General features: G+C 38.4%; 1 long non-coding RNA gene across 1 annotated transcript; it reads right to left on the reverse strand.

The window, feature by feature from the left end:
• Positions 1 to 15,264: 15,264 nt before the first annotated feature.
• Positions 15,265 to 15,489, reverse strand: LOC143738981 (uncharacterized). The gene is made up of 2 exons (XR_013204115.1): positions 15,424 to 15,489; positions 15,265 to 15,337 (listed from the first exon to the last, which is right to left on the reverse strand). It is a non-coding gene; the product is annotated as an uncharacterized LOC143738981 (long non-coding RNA).
• Positions 15,490 to 22,336: the final 6,847 nt, after the last annotated feature.

A 22,336-nucleotide genomic window follows, 5' to 3' on the forward strand; every position in this document is an offset into this window, starting at 1 on the left:
TGTGGTTGTCATTTTCTTTTCCTTACAAGACTTTGTTGTATTCCTTGTGTAGAAACCTTAGTGGCTTTTGTTTTCAAATATTTTGGCTTTATTAGTTTAATTTCTTTCTCCAAACTAATATATTATTAACTATAAATTGTCTAATTACATGGTAGCCTGAACACATTTAGCAATTGATGAAAATAAATTACATTCCTCATTCCTTTAATACAAGTTAATGTACACTGGGGTCCAGAGGGTACTAGGGGAATATCCTTTTTTGCTTTAACTCGTATATTTATTTAAATCAGTGATTGGAATCCTTTTAACCAAAGCATCCTCCATTTATTTTTATTTTTGTTGTGAATGTACACAGTTCCACCAGTTTTACTTTGTGCCACTATAGTTAAACAGCAATAGTGAAATGTGTGTGTGCATAATTATTATGCATGTTGATATTTTGATCATATTTTTTTTCCAAGCACATTTGACCAATTCCAAACCACATCAATCTTAATAACTATTCATGAATAATACTATTGAATTTTTTTATTCAATCATTTATATGTGGTACATAATTGTTAAGGAAGGCTGGAAGTGAAAAACGCCTTGGAGAGGATGCAATACTAGAAATTGGAAAATTAAGGCGTGACCAATGGACAGCAAAATGCTCATTGTTTCAGCAGGGTCATACAAAAACAGGCCAAGAAGAAAAGACATGTTAATTGCAAAATAATTAGAAATTAAGGTGAAGAATTAGGTGTGAAACCATCAGGAACCCTGTAGTCTCCAGTGCCATCATTTTCCAGAACTGCAACTTACCTGGAGTCTCTAGAAGTTCAAGGTGTCAGGATCTCTGAGACTTTTTTTCCATCTCCTACCCTGAAAGGTCTGTCTTGCTCATTGTTACTAGCAGCTCACTCCCTCGCCAAACCTGCTTCTGTCTGACTTGAACTGGTGGTGATCCCTCAAGAGTCACTCTCAGCCTCTCAAAAGCCTTCAGACAGAAAGATTATCTATAAACAGTCATATTTCTGGATTCTTTACCATAGAGATCCTGAAAACTTGTACTTCTGGAGACTCCAGATAGGTTTCAGTTCTGAAAAATGGTAACGCTGGAGACTAAAGGGTTCCTGATGGTTTCACACCTAATTCTTCACTTTAATTTATAATTATTTTGCAGTTAATGTGTCTTTTCTTCTTGGCCTGTTTTTGTATGACCCTGCTGAACCAATGACCGTTTGCTGTCCATTGGTCACGCCTTAATTTTGCAATTTCTAGTATTGCATTCTTCTCATGAACATTTAATTATTTATTTATTTTTACTTTTCAGTGCAAGCTAAATCTCCTTTTTGGCCCATTTTTACTGTAAAAGGAAACCTGCTTAATAATTATGCACAATAAGAAATTTTTCACTTCCAGCCTTCCTTAACGTCCCGTTTTCACTGTTGCATAGCGGTTTCCTGTCTGTCTGAGTGAATTATATTGTATCTCCTTATAGCTTTGTTTTTAAACTCTATTTTCTATCTTTCCTGTCTTTTATATTGCTTGATATAATTTAATCATCACAATATATCTGATATTATCTAATTTTGTCTGTCACATTGATCTGACATCGCTAGCTATAATCTAAATCGCTATCGCTCGCACAACGCGCTGGCATTTCGCTAGCCAGTTATTAAGTTATTAGGCTCGTGCCTTTTACAAGTCCATCAAACAACTGTGGTGAGTTGGATCAGTCAACAAACACGGTAAGTCATGTCATCTCCTGTTATTGTCACTTGCACTGCCTGCCAAATGTCAACATATAGCCTTCTCTGTCAGCGTTGAAGGCTACACATGTGATAAATGCAGGGAGATAGTCAGGCTGATGGAGAAGATTTCAGAACTAGAGACACATTAAAACTTTAATCGGCGATAGTAAGAATGCAAGGGCTTTAGATCCTACTTTGGATGTGACTAGCTTAGTGAACTCTACATTGTTCGGTTCCAGCTGTAGATGCCGTGCAACTGGGTGACTGTGAGACGGCATAGTCGCGGGACAAAACACCGCCCTTCCGTTCTGATTAAAATATCTAATAGGTTCTCCCTACTTATTCACGTTTTTTGAAAATGTAAAAATGCAGAAAGTTTTCTGTGATGGTGGTTAAGTTTATGGGTAGGGTTAGTGTAAGTGGATAGAATATACAGTTTGTACAGTATAAAAACGTTATGTCTATGGAAAGTTCCCATAAAATATGACACACAGCGTGTGTGTGTGTGTGTGTGTGAGAACATGCTTTTCAAAGCTTTAAAAAGCTTTAAAAAAAAACTTTTTCTTTTTTTTTTTTTTTAGGTTTTTTTTTGGTTTCAAATGATTCACTGTTTTGAAGTCAAGTCACCTTCATTTATATAGCGCTTTTAACAATATGGACTGTTTCAAAACAGCTTTACAGTGATAATACGAAATTAAAGTAACAGAGATTGTTTTGGCTTTACAGCAGCTCTAGAATAAAGTTATTGTCAAGCTAAAGTTAGTTTTGATTGATTCACTTCTGTCGCAACGATCATTAGTTATTAACTTAGGGGCCGCTAACACGACACCGTTCTAACAGAAAATTCTTTAATGTGCTCCGGCCGCTCATTTGCATAAAACAGTGCCTGGTGGCTCTGAGAATTTTAATTTTTTTTTATCGCTTCCACGTAGCCACGTGAATCGGAGTTATCCCGACAACGTTTTATCAGTATCGAGGTAAAGGGAAGGAGTCCTTCACAAGTGTTACGGGCCCTGACGCAGACCACTTACGCATAAGCAGTCCATACTCCCAAACGTAAGCCACATCCTTATCTGCCACTTCATCTTTTTGTACAGCCTCAGTGAGACATTTGACTAGAGACGGGTCAGCTCTCTGCGCTACCGCCAACTGTTCCTTCCCGGTTCCACGCATAGACTCAAACTGGACTGCAACATCCTGGTCAAAAACACACATTAGGAGAAACATCCTGCACACAATCCTTTCTGTCAACTTTATCAGTCATAAAGGTTTCAGACACATCTATAACATCATCAAACTTTCTAACCTGAGCACGGGTTACCGCACAGGCGGTAAAAACAGAAGGAAACTGTTCGCCCACATCAACCTGCTCACCAAATCCAGACACATCTGGCTTGTCCACCAAAATGGGCTGAGGAAACACCTTACCACCAGCAACATCATTGCCTAATATCAAACCTACTCCTTCTATCGGAAGCTGAGCACGTACTCCTAAACTTACAACTCCCGTGAACAAATCAGATTGGAGGTAAACGGAGTGCAAGGGAACTTTAACACAGCCGAGCTCAATGCCACGGACTAACACGCTTGATCCGCAGTATGACTGCTCTGAGAAATCTAGAGCGCTTTCCACAATAAAAGATTGAACCGAACCAGTATCTTGCATGATCGTAATCGGCTTCAAATTTCCCTGCTCACCTGAGAGATACTGAACCACTAACAATAATAAATGGGCAGTATAAGTTTGTATGCGGATTAATAGAATTCAACGCAGAGGGAGCAGTATGAACTAGAGCAACTCCCTTTGGTTTCTCAGGGGGTTTATTCTGATTCCAGCGCTTACAATCTGCAATCAAATGTCCTGGCTCGCGACAGAAAAAACACACGCGCCTTTCTCCCTCACGAGCCATATTGGTATTATGAAACACACTCGAGGCTGCCTCTCTACTCTCGCGTTTTCCCTTACCCTTAAAAAAAAACTTGAACCGTTTCTCACAGGAAATTCAACAGATGAACCATTCTTCTCTCTACACACAGACGGAGTAAAAACAGTTTTGTGCGTGAGCACAAATTCATCTGCCAAAACAGCTCCATTAATCACGGAGAAGACCTTCTGCTCATTCAGATACACAACGATGTCCTCTGAAACACAACTTTTAAAGTCCTCTAGCAACAAGAGTTCACGTAATTGCTCAAATGTTGTAACTCTGCTTGCTGCACACCATTTGTCAAACAACACAGTTTTCTCGCGATCAAACTCGCCAAATGTTTGACTGGTAATTTTCTGATGGTTTCTGAATTTCTGGTGATAACCTTCAGGTACTAATTTGTATGCTCTCAAAACAGCAGCTTTAACAGTATCGTAATTCAAACTTTGCTCAATAGGTAAAGATGTGCACACTTCCTGAGCTTTACCCACTAATTTACATTGCAATAGCAACGACCACAACTCCTTTGGCCAATGCAATGTAGCTGCTATACGCTCGAAAGCGACGAAATAAGAGTCTACCTCCGTCTCTCTGAAAGGAGGGACTATTGTAATGTATTTACTCACATCAAAGCTGGTCACAGATGCATCAACAGAGGAGGTAATGGGTAGACTTTGACTCTGTGCAGGTGAAACTGGTACATTCCCTGGCGAAGAGGAGATGGTGGTCTAGATCTGGGTGCAGGCACAGGCACATTAGGTGGTAATTTGGCTTGCAGTTCCAACCTGCATAAATTAAATTTGCTATCAGCCTCTAACTCCTGAGTCCGAAAGTGAAGAAGCTGTGCATCATAATCCTGTTTTTTTAACTGCAAGTCCAACTCCTTCAATTTAATAGCTAGCATAGGATCAAATCGGGAATGACTAGGATCTATGCTAGGAAAAGAAAAGGTATCTCCATCAACTGCTGCCTCAGCCCCTGTCCCAGTTACTCCTTCCACAGATTCATCAGGCAAAATTCTAGCCTCCACCAACTTGCTATACAACTTCTCTTTAACAACTTGTTTTTGCCCCTCCCTAGGAACAACAATATTAAAGAAATCTGCAATTTGCAACAAATCAGCCTTACGACACTTAAAATTAATTAATTAAATTCCTCCCTGGTAGGAGACAACGTAAACGATGTTAAATCAAATTCCATGCTTATACTCAAATTCGTCCCGCACCAAAGAAAAATTACCAGGCAACAAATGTGTGTGTGTAATCAATACCAATTACCTTCATTGATATGCAATGGACGAGCCCCCAATTTATGTTACGGGCCCTGGGGCCTGTTTCAATAAGGAGGTTCAACCAACTCTGAGTTAAAACTTGAACTCTGAGTTGACTTACCCTGAGATGAGAAACTCTGAGTTTTCGGTTTCAGAACAGCTGAAATGAGTAAGTTCAATCAACTCTAAGTTGACTGACTCTGAGTTAAGCGCGTGCACCACAACTATAAAAAGCCATTATCAATGGAGCCCAAATATTATGAGTCACCATGGTAACAGCGCCACACAAAAAGAGGTCTGCATATTTCTCACCAGCACGCAAACATTTTTTTTTTAAGCAACAGGGCAGTAGCGGCGAGCGAGATAGTTAGTTTGGGAGAAAATAGTTGCTCGAGTCAATGCGTAAGTTTACATTTTAATTACTGTTATACAGTGTTGGGTGTAATTACTAAGTAATCTAAATACTGTAATTTAATTAAAGGGATTACTCTTAATTCTTCTGTAATATAAAGTAAAATATGATGTCATTGCATTAAATACTGCATAGACTATAGAACAATTCTGTATAAAACAATAGTGGATTTAACATAACATTTTTTAAAGGTATTTTTTTAATGTAACCTTCTCTCTCTACACACTTTGGTCAATTCAAGAATAATTCATGCAATTGTATATTGTTAATTTGAAAGCATTAAAAGTGCAGTTTATGGTATCTTTTTGTATTGTTCAAGTGGTTGAGGTTGATATGGGATTTATAAAGTAATTAGTAATAAGTAGACCAATACTTTCTAGAGATAGTAATTGTTACATTAATCTAATTACACTGCTGAAGATGAAATTTGTAGTTAGTAATTAATAACTATTTTAGAGTAACTTACCCAACTTTTATAATATCAGAGGTGAAACTGGAAGAACAGTATGTTATTCAACCTAATTTTAATTTTCATGTAGGTGCAATAATGCAGGCATTAAAAGAACATGGCAGCAGCTGAAAATGAAATATAAAAACATAATTCAATCAGGTAAGGCTTGAGCATATCATGGATGTAAGCTACCTGACTTTACAAACATTTGACATATTAAATAACTAAATAGCATCCAGTGTCTTGCAGTGCAGCAGCATTTTTGACATAGGTCTAATTAACACAATTAAATGCTCATTCTCATTTGACTTCTACTCAGCCAACAGAAAGAAGGAAGAGGCTCGCAAAGATGGAGATGGAGATGAAGATGCAGAGGAGATGGAGATGCAGAGGAGATGGAGATGCAGAGGAGATGGAGATGCAGAGGAGATGGAGATGGAGATGCAGAGGAGATGGAGATGCAGAGGAGATGGAGATGGAGATGCAGAGGAGATGGAGATGCAGAGGAGATGGAGATGCAGAGGAGATGGAGATGGAGATGCAGAGGAGATGGAGATCCAGAGGAGATGGAGATCCAGAGGAGATGAAGATGAAGATTGAGATGCAGAGGAGATGGAGATCCAGAGGAGATAAAGATGCAGATGGAGATGCAGAGGAGATGGAGATGGAGATGGCCCTGAGCCCGAATGCTGGAAGGCCAATTGCTGAGGGAATTCCTGGAGGGACTTCAGAGCCAGTCACTCCCGAAGATTCAAGTGCCTTCATAAAATGTAAGAGGTCTACATATGTGTTATTTTTTATATAGGCTGTTTTTGATATTTCCATATATTTTACTTTGGGTTGGGTTTTTTTGTTGCTCCCAACAGATTCTGATGGTAATATTTGTCTTTTGGAGCCTCCTGTCCCAACAGAACCCCAGACAGTTGGAAGTAGCCTACTCAATACACCACAAATTATGACAAATAGTATTATAAAATGTGCTCAACCAAATGCTCATCTTCACAGGACGATGGGGATGAAGAAACAGTTTCTGCTGCCACAGAGAGGCCTACAGAGGAAATGTTAATATTATGTGTCTACACATCAAACAATCTCCACATTCACATTTCTTCACATTATTTATGTGGAGTAGCCTATAGAATCTAAGTTTATATCTAAGCATAAACGGATATTCTTATCTCTCCCCCGTCCCCAGAGTGTGGAAGTACAGCAGGAGGAAGGTCCATCAACTTCTGGTGCACAGATGAACACAGTTCAGTGATTTTCAGTGAATGCCACAGTTTAATTCTGTAGAATTTGTTTAGGACTACATGATGTAACTCTAATCTACTGTATTTTCAGTTGCCAGTTAAGAAGTTATATAGACTTCATCTTATTAAAAAAATTGGGGGGAAAAACAGCAATGAATAAATGTACCGAAAGAATGAACAAGGTGTTTAAACACCGCTTCCTCTTTAAAAAAGGGGAGGAGACCGAAATAAACTCTGGGTTTACGGAAGTAAACCTGCTCCCGACCAGGTTAGGTTCACAGAGTGAGTTACCATGGTAACTGACTCTGAGTATAAGTTACCTCTCTTTCAGAAACAGGCTTGACTTACCCTGCTTTCTCAGGTTTGACTTACCTCCCATTCTGAAACAGAAAACCCAGAGTTTCCCTCATTTCAGGGTTAACATACTCAGAGTTTTCACTTAACCTCCTTTCTGAAACAGGCCCCTGGTCTAGGTCAGGGTGTAACATAAACAACAAAACAATACTTCTTAGTTAGCCATTTTTTTATTCCTCTTTTCTTGCTCTCGCTTGTTTTCAGAGCGGTAGACTTTAACATTTACAAAACAATTTCTTGAAAAGAAAGAATCAAACAAAGAAAGAAAAAAAGGTAGAAGCAAGATCTTCAGGGGTGAGCTAATGCCAAAACAATAAACAAACAGCAACTAACTTTCCCCACGAAAACTAACTTCCCTACCAATGAAATGAAAGAAACAAAACATACAATAACATACCCTATCTCCTTATCTAGCCCAATAAACAGGAGAAAAGTAAAGACCCTTTTGGCCTACAAAGTAAACAAGGCACTCACCACCTACGGCTTCATAAATAATGGCACACTTACATTAGGGCACTAATGATTTAGAAACAGATCACACTGTATCAAAAAAAAGTTAACACTCTGTTAACACCACAAAGAGCACTAAGATCACAATCTATAGTTACATTTTCACCAGCTAACACAGACAGTACAACAAGTGCAGTCAAAGAGGCAGAGAGAGGAATTCCAGGGAATTTATAGTCCAGGCCTCATCTCTGGTCAAACCACCAACAGCTTCGCATTAAGTACAGGGCCAATCCTAAAGGAGGAGAAGGAGACAGCAGAAACAACAGCAGAAACAACATAGCTGCATTACGTCACAAACGTAACACGACTGCTTGTTGTGTCCAGGCGCAGGTCCTTCATCAGATCCGGATACGGCCTGGATACGGCGGACTGCAGTAAACCTCGGGATAAACAGAGAGACTAATATTAGCGTAGACGCCATCCTTCTTATGATGTACAAAGTACATCAGGATTTATGGGAAGTGTACCCGGTTCCGGCTGATCTAAACTATGCAGCCTAACATGGAATTATAGAAGTCTATAATGTGTTATGTGTATGCTAAGCCAAAGAGATGTGTTTTTAGTCTAGATTTGAACTGACAGACTGTCTGCTTCCCGGACAATGTTAGGAAGATTGTCCCAAAGTTTTGGTGCTAAATAGGAAAAGGATCTACCGCCTGCAGTCGATTTTGATATTCTAGGTATTATCAACTGGCCGAAATTTTGAGATAGCAATAGACGTGAAGGAGTATAATGCGTTAAGAGCTCGCTCAAGTACTGGGAAGCTAAACCATTTAGTGCTTTGTAAGTAATCAGCAATATTTTAAAATTTATACAATGTTTAATAGGGAGCTAAAGCAGTGTTGACAGAACCGGGCTAATATGGTAATACTTCCTGGTTCTGGTAAGAACTCTAGCTGCTGCATTTTGGACCAGCTATTATTTGTTTATTAAGCGTGCAGGGCAACCACCCATAAGAACATTACAATAATCTAGCCTTGATGTCATGAACGCATTAACTAATTGTTCTGCATTTGTCATTGAGAGAAATGCGGTTTTACATATACTATTCATGTGACTTTCAAATAAAAGATTACTATCAATGACCACACCCAGGTTCCTAACTGACAACGAGGACTTGACAGAGCAGCCATCAAGTGTTAGACAGTATTCTAGGTTATTACGTCTGGAAGTTTTTTTTTCCAATAATTAGAATCTCTGTTTTTTCAGAATTAAGTAGTAGGAAATTACTAGTTATCCAATTTTTTATATAAGCTATTCATTCCGTTAATTTTGTGAATTGGTAAGTTTTGTCAGGACTTGAAGAAATATAGAGTTGAGTATCATCAGCATAACAGTGAAAACTAATGCCATGCTTCCTAATAATATCTCCTAAGGGTAGCATGTACAGAGTGAACAGCAGCGGTCCTAGTACTGAGCCTTGTGGTACGCCACACTGAACTTTTGATCGATAAGACATCTCTTCATTTACTGCTACAAACTGATAACAGTCAGATAAGTATGATTTAAACCATGCTAATGCAATTCCACTAATGCCAACATAATTTTCGAGTCTATTTAAAAGAATGTTGTGGTCAATAGTATCAAATGCAGCACTAAGATCGAGTAACACCAATAGCGAGAATCAACCACGATCGGATGATAAGAGCCAATCATTTGTTACTCTAATGAGAGCTGTCTCAGTGCTATGGTACGGTCTAAATCCTGACTGAAAATCCTTGCAGATACCATTTATTTCTAGAAAGGACCATAGTTGTGAGGATACTGCCTTTTCTAGTATCTTTGACAGAAAAGGTAGATTTGAGATCGGCCTGTTATTGACTAATTCTGTAGGATCAAGTTGATCTAGAAGTTTTTAAGGCCTCTATGTATGCAATAGAGCTCTCCTTCCATGAAATGCGAAATACCTCTAGTTTTGTTTTCTTCCAGTTTAGATCCATTTTTCTGGCTGCTCTCTTTAAGGGCCTGAGTGTGCTCGTTGTACCACGGCGTAGGACTATTTTGTTTGATCTTCTTTAAGCGCAATGGAACAACTGTGTCTAAAGTGCTGGAAAAGAGATAGTTAAAAGTTTCTGTCGCAATATCGAGTTCTTCTAAGCTATCTAGAATGCTGAGATGATGAAACTGATCAGGAAGATTATTAATAAAGCAATTTTTAGTGGCAGAAGTGATAGCTCTAATATATTTGTAACACGGAGTCGGCTTTGCAGCCTTGGCTAAATGAAGTTTACACAAGACTAGATAATGATCTGAGATTTTGTCGCTCTGCTGCAGAATTTCAACTGCATCAACATTGATTCCATGTGATAATATTACAACCCCAAATCAGAAAAAGTTGGGACATTTTGTAAAATGCATTAAAATCAAGAATCTGTGATTTGTTAATTCTATTTAAACTTTTTTTAACTGACAAAAGTACAAAGAAAAATTTTCCAATGTTTTCACTGACTAACATAATAGTATTTTGTAAATATGAAAATTTTTTGATTTTGATGGCTGCAACACACCCCAAAAAAGTTGGGACAGAGACCAAATAAAAGTGTAAAGATTATCCAAATTAGATTATCCAACTCTTTTGAAACAGTCCACAATTAGCAGGTGAATTGGTAATAGTTGAGGGTATCGTGTTTGGGTGTAAAAGTGCTTCTCAGTCTTTTTAAGCAAAGATGGGTCATGGCTCATCACTTTGTGCCAAATATCTTGAGAGAATTGTCAAACAATTAAAAAATCACATTTCTCAATTCAAGATTGCAAAGCATTTATGCCTTTCATCATCTTCCATACATAATATTGTGACAAGATTCAGGGAATCCAGAGAAATCTCAGTCTGTGTAGGGTAAGGCAGTAGACCTCTGTTGAATGTGCGTGACCTCTGAGCCCTCAGATGGCATTGCACAAGATACCATCATGCTGCATTGTCAAATACAGCCACATGTGCTCAGGAGTAATTTGGAAAACCATTTTCACTGAACACAGTCTGGCTCTGCATTAAGAAATGCCACTTGTATCTCTGTTACGCAAGGAGAAAGCTTTACATCAGTTCTATGTGGAGATGCCGGCGAGTTTTCTGGGCCTGAGCTCATCTCAGATGGTCTAGAAGAAAGTGTAAATGTGTGCTGTGGTCAGATGAGTCCATGTTTCAGCTTGTTTTTAGGAGAAAATGGACATTGAGTTCTCAGTCCCAAAGACGAAAGGGACCAACCAGACTTTCACCAGCGACAGGTGCAAAAACAAACATCTGTGCTGGTATTGAGGTGCATCATTGCAAACGGTATGGGTAACTTGCATTATTGTGAAGGTACCATTGACATGGAGGCATATATAATTGGATTGTACAGAGACATAAACTGTCATCAAGATGACATATTTCCTGGGAAGCAAGACAATGCCAGGCCTCATTCTGCACATGCTAAAACTGAGTGGTTTCTAGACACCCTGCACCAAAGAAGGGATGTGCCTGCCTGTTTACTGCAGTCCAGATATGTCTCTTATGGAAAATGTATGACCCATCATGAAAAGGAGAATCAGGCAACGATGACCACAGACTGTTGAGCGGCTGTCTTGTATCAGACAAGATTAGGCAAATATTCAACTGGCAAAACTCCAACAATTAGTATCCTCAACTCCCAAATGATTAAAAAGGTTAATTAAAAGGAAAGGTGAAGTGACAGTGGTAAACATGTCTCTGTCCCAACTTTTTGGGGGTGTGTTGCAGCCATCAAAATCAAAATTTGTTCATATTTACAAAATACCATTATGTTGGTCAGTGAAAACATTGGAAAACTTTTCTTTGTACTTTTGTCAGTTAAAAAAAGGTTAAAAAGAATGAAAAAATAACATATTCCTTGATTTTATTGCATTTTACAAAATGTCCCAACTTTTTCTGATTTGGGGTTGTAGATCTAGAGTATGATTACGACAATGAGTATGTCCTGACACGTGTTGTGTAACTCCAATAGAGTTAATAGTGTCTTTCAAAGGCCAATCCCAATGCATATTTTTCATTATCTACATGTATATTAAAATCACCAACAATTAGGACTTTATCTGCAGCCAGTACTAACTCTGATAGAAAGTCAGGAAATTCTTTGATAAAGTCTGTATGGTGCCCTGGTGGCCTGTATACAGTAGCCAGCACAAATCTTAAACGTGATTTATCATTTGCACTATATATTGTTACATTAAGCACCAAAAGAATTATATTTGAAACTAGACTTCATAGTAATTTTGAAAATATTACTATAAATTATAGCAACACCTCCCTCTTTACTTTTCATGACGAGGTTCAACAGTAATCTTGCGGGGTGCTCTCATTTAAAGTAATGTAATCGTTTGGTTTTAACCAGGTTTCTGTCATACGCAGCACATCTAGGTTATAGTCTGTAATCATATAATTAACGCTATCATATCATATCATATCATATCATAAGTGCTTTCAAAGTAAGGGATCGAATATTCAGCAACCCAAGTTTTATCATTTGTTCATTAGTATTATTTCTGTTTTTTATTTGTTGAACATCAATAAAAATTTTACCCTTAGATGGGTTTGGAAGTTTTTTGTATTTCCTAATTCAGGGAACAGACACAGTCTCTATATATATGATGATATCTAGGTTAAAGAGCCTCTATGTGATGGGATTTATCTGACCTTGGTGACGTGAGACAGCTGGCAGACGATCGGTTTAGCCAGTTTGTTTGCTTCCTGACCCGAGCCCCAAATTGTCATGTTTGAGCTCTAAGACTATGTACCATATTACTAGAGAGACGAGCAGCATCATCCCAGGAGGGATGAATACCATCTCTTTTCAACAGGTCAGGTCTGCCCCAAAAACTTTTCCAATTGTCTGTGAATTCTATATTATTTTGCGGACACCACTTAGACAACCAGCCATTGAGTGATGACAATCTGCTAACTATCTCGAACAGGAAGGGGGCCAGAGCAAATTACAGTGCCTGACATCATACTTGCGAATTCACACACCTCTTTAACATTAATTTTAGTGATCTCCGACTGGCGAAGTCGAACATCATTAGTGCCGACGTGAATAATAATCTTAGAGAATTTAAGATTAGCATTAGCCAGCACTTTTAAATTTGCTTTGATGTCAGGGGCTCTGGCTCCCGGCAAACATGTGACTATGGTGGCTGGTGTCTCTATTTTCAAGTTCCGTGTAATAGAATCGCCAATAACTAACACGAAGATACAAAGTCATTTGCAAAGCCACAGACTTTGCGCAGTTCGTCATGAATGTATGTATAAGTTCAGTTGTGATATGCATGCCTGTTACCTTACAGATAATTTGTTAAGGTTATAGATGATAACGTGAACTGTGACGTTACGTATCATAATTGGAAACTTATGTCAAACATGTTTTGCTTTATGAATTTTCCTATTTTAAATTTTGTTTGTTGTTTATGATTCTTATAGATTTTATCATCTTTGACTGCCACTTGGAATGCAGAAAAAGCAAGCATTTTACTGCTGCCACTGCTCAAAAACAATAATAATTAAAGCTGCAAGCAGCATTTATCGGGGTTCAAGCGGTTTAAGGCCTTTAAACACATGCGTAAAAAGATATTATGTTTTATTTAGCAAGCATGTAAACACTTAGAAAACTTAGGAAAGCAAAAGTAGTATATAAAAGATCATATAAGAGATTCAGTCAAGAATAATTTTGTACAGACGTAAATAATGGATGTTGGATGGATGTTTATAAGGAAGTTCATCCTGATAATGCATTGTCATCATTTGAAAGATTATTTTACCCTTTGGTGGACAAACATGCACCTATGAAAAAATGTGAAGAATGTTAGGGCACCATGGATTGTTAATGAGCTAAAAAACATGTTTGAGAGAGATATGGCAAAGGGTACAGCAAACAGAACTGGGAACAAGGAGGATTGGGACATCTATTGCAAATTAAGAAATCAAGTAACAAAATTAAAAATAAAAAAATTAAAATAAGTGAATGTAAATATGATTGTAAAAAAAATGTGAAGTACACAATGAAATAATGCATTGGAAATAAAGTCAAATTCCTTCTTTTATTGATACAGGTGATTAATTTTTAACTATTTTTAAACCATATGAAATTGTAAATTATTGTAATGATTTTTTCATAAATAAAGTTGATAAATTAAAAGAAATGTTGTTTGGGAGAACCAGTTTGTCACATTTTTAATATCAGTATTGAAAAGGGGATTTTTCCTTTAGCTTGGAAAGATGCAAAGGTTATTCATCTTCAGAAAAAAATTCAGCACTGTGTTTTAATGGTCATAATAGTCAACCAATAGGTTTGCTACCAGTTCTTAGCAAAGTATTGAAAATTATATTTTGTGAGCAAATTCAATTATTCTTTAAGGTGAATAATTTGCTCTCTAATTTTCAGCATGCATTTGAGAGACCACAGATTGATGACAATAACTTAGGAGTAGGCCAAGTATTAGATTTTAGCTCAGCTTTTGAGGTACTGGATCATACATTATTGCTGGATAAACTGAAATGTTACAAATTTTCTCATACTGTAAATTGGTTTAAAAGTTAACTGTCTAATGGGACAATGTGTATTTTATAATGGAAGTTATTCAGATATGAAAGTTGCAATGTGGTGTGGGTGCCTCAATGAAGTTGTTTAAGACCAATGATCTTCCTTTTCTTTTAAAGTGTGCATGAAGTCATGTTGTCACGGTGTGGGTGCGGGTTGAAGAAGAAGGCTGAGTCAAAAGGCCCCAATTCAAATATTTACTATAACAAAATAACTCAACAGGTACAGGCAGGTAGACGGGCAGAAGGTTAACATTCACACGTAACATATACTGGAAAAGTAACATTTACAGGTAACATTGACAAGAACCGACAAGGACAGACTGAACAGAAGCAAACTAAATACAAGCACAAATCAAACATAACAAGGTGAAGACAGGTGACACGGATGACGATGAACAGGTGGGTAAGTGAGGGAGTGAGTTCAGGTGTGGAGACAAGGAGGATTCTGGGGAGTGTAGTTCAGACGAAGACAGACTGGTGCAGACGAAGACTGTGACACATGTACTGTATGCAGATGATAAAACATTATATTTACCTGCAACATCAATTAAGCAGTTGTCTACTGCTTTGGATGAAAAAAATACAATTGGTCATAAAGTAGGTATGGAATAATTGGTTCTAAATGTGGCGAGCGGGGGCTAAGGAGCAAGGAGAGAGAAGTGCTAACTAAGATAAGCAACCTGGGAGTTCACATTAATACAACTCTAATACGATTTACAATGTAACCAACTATGCCACCTCAGGATGTGCACCCAAGGATATGTAATACTCAAACACAGGTTCGTTCTTCCCAAGGAGGACTGAGACAGTTCTGACAATTAAAAGCAATTTATTACATAAATTCTTTTCACATTGAGAAACAACACATTCACTAATAAATACCTTTCAGACATTTACCTCTTAATTACCCACAGATGTAATACAGAAAAGGTATTTTAAATAAATAAGACAAAGAAAAAAACAAAAACAAGAAAATAAATACTGGGGTTAATCAAAGACACGAACAGGAAAAGGAATCCCTGACCCACCTTGTAAGTAACTACTCACTGCTAGTGACCCTCACTACAAATGCAATGAAGCAAATACACACTCAAGTAACACACTTGAGCGTGGATTTGCTTCATTGCATTTGATGTTACTTTTCCTGTATATGTTACGTGTGAATGTTAACCTTCTGCCCGTCTACCTGCCTGTACCTGTTGAGTTAATTTGTTATAGTAAATATTTGAATTGGGGCCTTTTGACTCAGCCTTCTTCTTCAACCCGCACCCACACCGTGACAACATGACTTCATGCACACTTTAAAAGAAAAGGATGATCATTGGTCTTAAACAACTTCCTTGAGGCACACACACCACATTGCAACTTTCACATCTGAATAACTTCCATTATAAAATACACATTGTCCCATTAGACAGTTAACTTTTACAGTTAACTTTTAACACCACATCCCAAAAGCGGGTGGGCCAAATAGCCTTTCACAAATGTCTCAGAGAGAACCCACAGTACTTAAATTACAGGTTCCCTAAAATAATACTCACAACACACAGCATATTTATACAGAAGACAAAACAAAACAGCAGTGTAGTCTGGGTCCGTGCATCCTGCTGATTACACAGCTCCGAGCTGGAAGTATGCCGTTAGACATGACCCCCAACCTACACACATTTACAACAGTGGCGCCTCCAGAAATTTTTCATAGGGGTGGCCAGATGGGGCCACTTAAAATCTTGGGGTGGCACACCAAAACTATAAACCATAATTTCAGATTTTTATTCTACTGTTGTAGTAAACCAGCCTGTAAAAAACTATCAGAAAGACTTACGGAAACTCCTACTGATATACTTTGGTTTATTGTGTTATATTTAAAGCTCCAGTAGGTAGCTTTTGTAAACAAATATTTGTTAAAACTGTCATTATGTCCTGACAGTAGAATATGAGACAGATAATCTGTGGAAAAAAATCAAGCTCCTCTGGCTCCTCCCTGTGGTCCTATTGCCATTTGCAGAAATACACCGCTCCCGGTCAGAAACAACCAATCAGAGCCAGGAGGAATGTCTTAGCAGTGTCAATCACGCTCGTGTACGCGCTGATCACCCCTCTCTTGCTCAGCGCGAGCGCGTACCGTCGTTCGTGACTCTCCTGTTCGAACTCGTTCATCCAAATGAACGAATCTTTTTTCGAGCCATTTCGTTCATTCAACGAACGAAATGACTCGAAAAAAGATTCGTTCATTTTGAACGAGTCTTTTTTGGAGTCATTTCGTTCATTCATGAATGAAATGACTCGAAAAAAGATTTGTTCATTTTGATGAACGAGTTCGAACAGGATCACGAACATGCATCACATACGGCGAGCATTTGTGCTTATAAAACTTAAAGTTTTGTATTTATTTTTGAAATGACCGATTTCGCTAGATAAGGCCCTTATTCATCGTCTGGTATCGTTTAAAGCCCTTTGAGGCTGCACTGAAACTGTCATTTTGTCCTTGAAACGTTTGTGTCCTATTGAAGTCCATTATATGGAGAAAAGGCCTGGAATGTTTTCATCAAAAACCTTAATTTCTTTTCGACTGAAGAAAGAAAGACATGGACATCTTGGATGACATGGGGGTGAGTAAATTATCAGCAAAAGTTTTTTTTAAAAGTGAACTTATCCTTTAACGTTATCTTACTAGCTATTTATAACTTATAGAAAGAGTGCAACGTTATAAAGTTACATGTATTGCAAAATACATAATGATTTGAGGACCAAGTTTGTAGTCAAAGTATGGGCAGGCCATAGTCAATGTAAAGCATATTGTTGATGTTTCGTCCCTATTAGTGAATGTTCCATAACTGTTTATAATCCGCCATCATCGGTTGTCCTGCTTACTAGCCTGCGCGTTCACGGCAGGCGCCGCTGTGGGGGAGGAGCTGTGAGGGAGGGCTGTAGCGCAGCAGAGAGCAAGGGGGTTGGACCTGGAAGTTGTGCTTGTTCAAATTTTCAGGCTAAGTCAACATTTTATCAAAACTCCCTACTGCAACTTTAATGTTACTAATGATATTAGTAGGCCCCTACTAATATATATTATATTATATATAATGATACATATTATATAGATATGATCTATATAAGGGCCCTCGCCTGCGGCAAATTTCCAGATATTTACATAATTGTGATGAATTTAATCCTTTTTAAGTTATTATTTTGCAATGTAAGATTACAGTTAACACCTTTAAATATTACATAAATGTGTTATGAATTTTTAATAAACTTAATGAGTGAATAAATCAGCAGCAAAAAGTAATTCTTGAAAAAATCTGCACAGTAATTTTATAAAATCTAAATATGTTAATAAAAACAAATTACTATTAGTTCTCTTATAAAATTCAATCAGGCAATCATACATTTCACAATTTTATATTTATATATTAATGTCAAGAATTCAGAAGTGCATATATAGCCTACACAACAAAGAAATAATATACAATTAAATTATGCTTATTTTAAATGTATTGAGCAGGCTAGGTATAACAAAATATATTGGTTTCATTAATATTTCAGTGCGCAAACCCATGATAACATGAAAAACAGAGCGCACACAGCGTGTCTGCTCATCGCGGGTGCAGAATGATGTGCTTAAGGCAACATGGAGTCACAGTGTGCAGCGCTGCGCTGTATTTAAAAGTTCACGTCACAAAGCGAAGACATGTCGAGCGCACGAATCCTAGTGTGATTTGTTCCTTTGTTTCACAGTTTTAAATTCCAGTCATTGTGCGTTTGATGCCGATTCATAGTCCTTGTAATGTGTGTGATCTAGCAAGCACACGGTAGTGAGTCGTTAAAAACAGCAACAAACTCCAACAAAATAAAGTAATTTTATGTAAATCTACAGACTTGTATCTACAGATCATGCATTATAATGTGAATATATCATATTGGAGAGAGTTTTACCGTGCATCCAAGAGGCGCGCGCGATGTTTGAATATGAATGGAGAATGATTGACAGCCGCAGAGGAGGGAAAACGAGTTTCCGTATACTTTAATGATGTAAATAGACTTCTGTCCCTCACATTAAAGCTATAACTTCAGATGACTTTGCCACCCAAACTGACGTGAAACAAGCGGGAGGCGCCGAAAAGCGTTCTGTTTGCATCCCTGCTTGTCAAAACGTGGCAAAGACACATCAAAAAGCTACTGTAACCATAGATATCATATAGAGACTAGATGCCCTGTTGGCCGCTGTGGCGCAAGAAATGCGGCCGCCATCTTAAACCGGTCATACTCCTATTTGCGTTGCATAGCAGCAGTAGATGCCAGAGCACTGTGCAGCATATTCCTGCTCAAATCTAGCCTGGCTCCGCCCTCCTACGCACTTCCGCTCAATTTCATTTTCCTTCAGTACTACGTCTGGGATTGCGCTGTAGACTTTGGTTTTCTCCGATCAATTTTTTACCGGGCCAATCAGCGAACAGAGGGAGTGGCTGAGAACGATGACGTTGATGTCGACTCGTGCGTTATTTTGAGTTGTAGTTCAAAATAAGAAAGATGCGAGCGAAGCCATTCGGTCCACTGTGGCAACGCTGACGAATATCAAGAAGTTAAAGCCGGAGCAAGAACAATCTTTGCTTAATTTTGTGTTTATGGCCATCCTCCCACGGGGTTCGGGAAAAGACATATGTCACGACCAAACGTCAGCGATTGGTTATGGCAGATAGAGTGACTCTGGGCAGATCCAATAGTTTTAGACTTCAATAGAATACCCGCCTACAAGGAAGTTAACGCTTGTCAATGGAGCGGTGCCAGACTCTCTGTACAAATGAAATGTACGAGAGTCTGGTAGAACCAGGCTAGCTCAAATCGGCAGACCATCCCTAAGGGATTACTTTACACAAGTAAATTTAACATTTAACATTACCGTACTATTAGTTATATTTTGTGAACAAAAAATTCAATGTGTCTATCGTAGCTACGTGTATGACCTTTGCAGCAAAAAAACCCGCGTGAAAATCAGTTCGGTATTCAGTGAGATAAATATTCAATGTGTCTATCGTAGCTACGTGTATGACCTTTGCAGCAAAAAAACCCGCGTGAAAATCAGTTCGGTATTCAGTGAGATATGATTAATTAAATGCGCTGGCAGCTCATTGCACCTGCCAAACAGATTAACGTTACACTGAGCGGAGCGGGTGACCGGTTTAAGATGGCAGCCCCACGATAGGGCGTCTATCAGTACTGTTACAGTAACAGTACTGTAACCATTTGGCACTTAAAAAGCACGTCACGACACATAATTTCCCCGTCTTCTTTTACTAAAGAATATTTTTGACTTATTTATGAAATGCATAACTGAAGCTACTAAAATTTATACTGGCCATTGGGGTGGCCAGCGGGGTGGGTCCACTGACTTACAGCAGTGAGATTTAAGCACTCTTCAGAGCATAAGAGAATCCCCGAAAAGAGATCATACTCACTGCGTCAGAACAACGTAGGCCTATAGACAAGTTTCCTGAGTGAAATAGGCGGGCCGCCATTAGCCTTTCACTCTGCCAACGACTTCCGGTTGTGTCTGCCAAGCACTTCCGGTTAGCGTCTTTTACTGTCTTTGGTTAGCGTGCTGAAAAAGTAAACTATGGATGGTGTTACACGCCGACACGGCTCCGGGACATATTGTGCTGTTCGCGGTTGTAACAACTCGTGGCGATTGCTGAATGTTTGGTCGGAAGGAGAATGTTTCGACCATCAACCATCTACAAGGCGCCCAATGTGGATGTGCTCCCCCGTATGCGTTGTATGAGAAACCCAAAAACAATGTTGAATCTCGGAAGTGGCTAGCGGCTTTGAAGTTGAAGAATCCGCCCAAAAGACTGTTTGTTTGTTCTTATCACTTCATTGATAAAAAGCCCACAGAGGAAAACCCTTTCCCGGAACTTTGGTTGGGGTACGAGCGACCTCCCCAGCAAAAGAGACGTAAACTCGACAGAAACACAAGTGACACGCAATCGGATGGTAAGTGTATCTTGATATTTTTCTGGTTAGCTAAAGTTTGCAGCATAAGTTCGACTGTTTATATATGTGTCTCTGTCCTGTGTTAGGGTATATACATTTATAGTTGATGCTGTTTGTCTTTAGAAGTGTGCATCGAGCCGAAGTTTAAAGATGCTGCAACACAATGGGAGGACCTAACAAAAACTGACCATAGCTACGCGGCAAAGTTGGACCACGTGAACAAATCGACGCAGACTGGGGATCAGACTGTGGCTGATGATATGCTCCTGGATGATGATACCTCGCTGCTGTACACAGGACTGCGTCTATTATATTTTTTTACTTTGGTGAAAACGATGTTGCCATTTAGTAAACCATCATGTAGTATTCCTGTTGTTGACCAAATACTGATGACCCTCATGAAACTGAAACTGAACCTTGTGTTAGGGGATGTGGCAAAGCGCTTTAAAGTGTCTAAAGGTGAAGTAAGTAAAGTGATTGCTCACTGGATTGATACATTGGGTGAGCAGCTTGAACCCATGGTTGCCTGGCTGCCAAGAAGTGTTATTCGTGCTAACATGCCACCATCCTTTAAAAAGAACCACCCCCAGACCACTTGCATCATCGATTGTGCTGAAACGGCTATTCAGAGAGCTACAAACCTTAACCGTAGGAGTGCCACTTTCAGTCATTACAAGGGAACCAATACTGTCAAATATCTTGTTGCTGTGTCACCTCATGGGCTGATAATGTTTATATCAGAGGCCTATGCTGGTAAAAGCAGTGATAAGTTCATCACTATAAACAGTGGGTTTCTGGAGGCCCTAAGGCCTGGTGATGAGGTAATGGCTGACAGGGGTTTCACGATTCGAGATGTACTACATGAAAGGAAAGTGAAATTGAATATTCCTGCCTTTACCCACAAGCGTGGTCAATTGACCAATGAGGAGGTATTCCGGAGGTATTCCGCACTAGACGAGTGGCCAATGTCCGTATACATGTGGAGAGGGCAATCCCAAAAATTAAAGTCTTCAAAATTCTGTACCAAACTGTCCCCATCTCCATGACCCCGAGGTTGGACAAGATTCTTATCATATGTGCTGCTTTAGCAAACATGAGGTCCAGACTCATCCGACTGCCACCTGAGGTGTAAGTCCCTATGAAAAGTAAAACCGGGGTTACCTGCAGGTTTTTTTTTTAATTGTACATATATATATATATATATATATATATATATATATATATATATATATATATATAAAATTTCAGCTAGAAAAACCTGTGTAAATCTATTGTTATTGTACCCTTTCTGGTGTTATGATAAGCCAAAACAGTTTTAACTAAGAAAGACTTGTGTGAGTGCTATTCTTTTTCTTGTATTGTAAATATTGATACATGACAATAAACAATTTGTTTTTTGAGAAGATATGAATAATTTTTTATTTATCCTATTCCATAACAAAGGGACAATTTCATTAACTCCCTATTGGCTGCATTTTTTATAATTAAATAAAAACAAAGTAAATACAGGAAAAAATCTCAAAATATTACAAAAAGAATAAAATAATACATTAAATAAATAAAGATAAATGATAAGTGACTGATATAAAAATAAATAAGTGTAAGTAAAATCAAATTAATTACATAAATCAGTTTGATTAAAATAAATAAAAGCTAGAAAGGATTTGTCACCAATTTGTGACAACAGGGGACAAGGGGTTAAAAAAGGAATGACTTATCAACCCAGTACACATAAGCAGGTCATACTGATTTTACAACATTCATGTACTGCACAACTCCAGCCTTCCATCATCGAAGTCATCGACAACTTTTGGCAACATGTGGGTAAAATAGAAGGAGTGCAGCCATGAGATATGTCCCTCAACAAAGGTTTGGTCGTAGGACACGTTG

This window comes from Siphateles boraxobius, unplaced genomic scaffold, assembly GCF_051911475.1.
Source record: "Siphateles boraxobius isolate OS27281-9 unplaced genomic scaffold, OSU_SipBor_1 16, whole genome shotgun sequence".
Taxonomy (NCBI): Eukaryota; Metazoa; Chordata; class Actinopteri; order Cypriniformes; family Leuciscidae; genus Siphateles; species Siphateles boraxobius.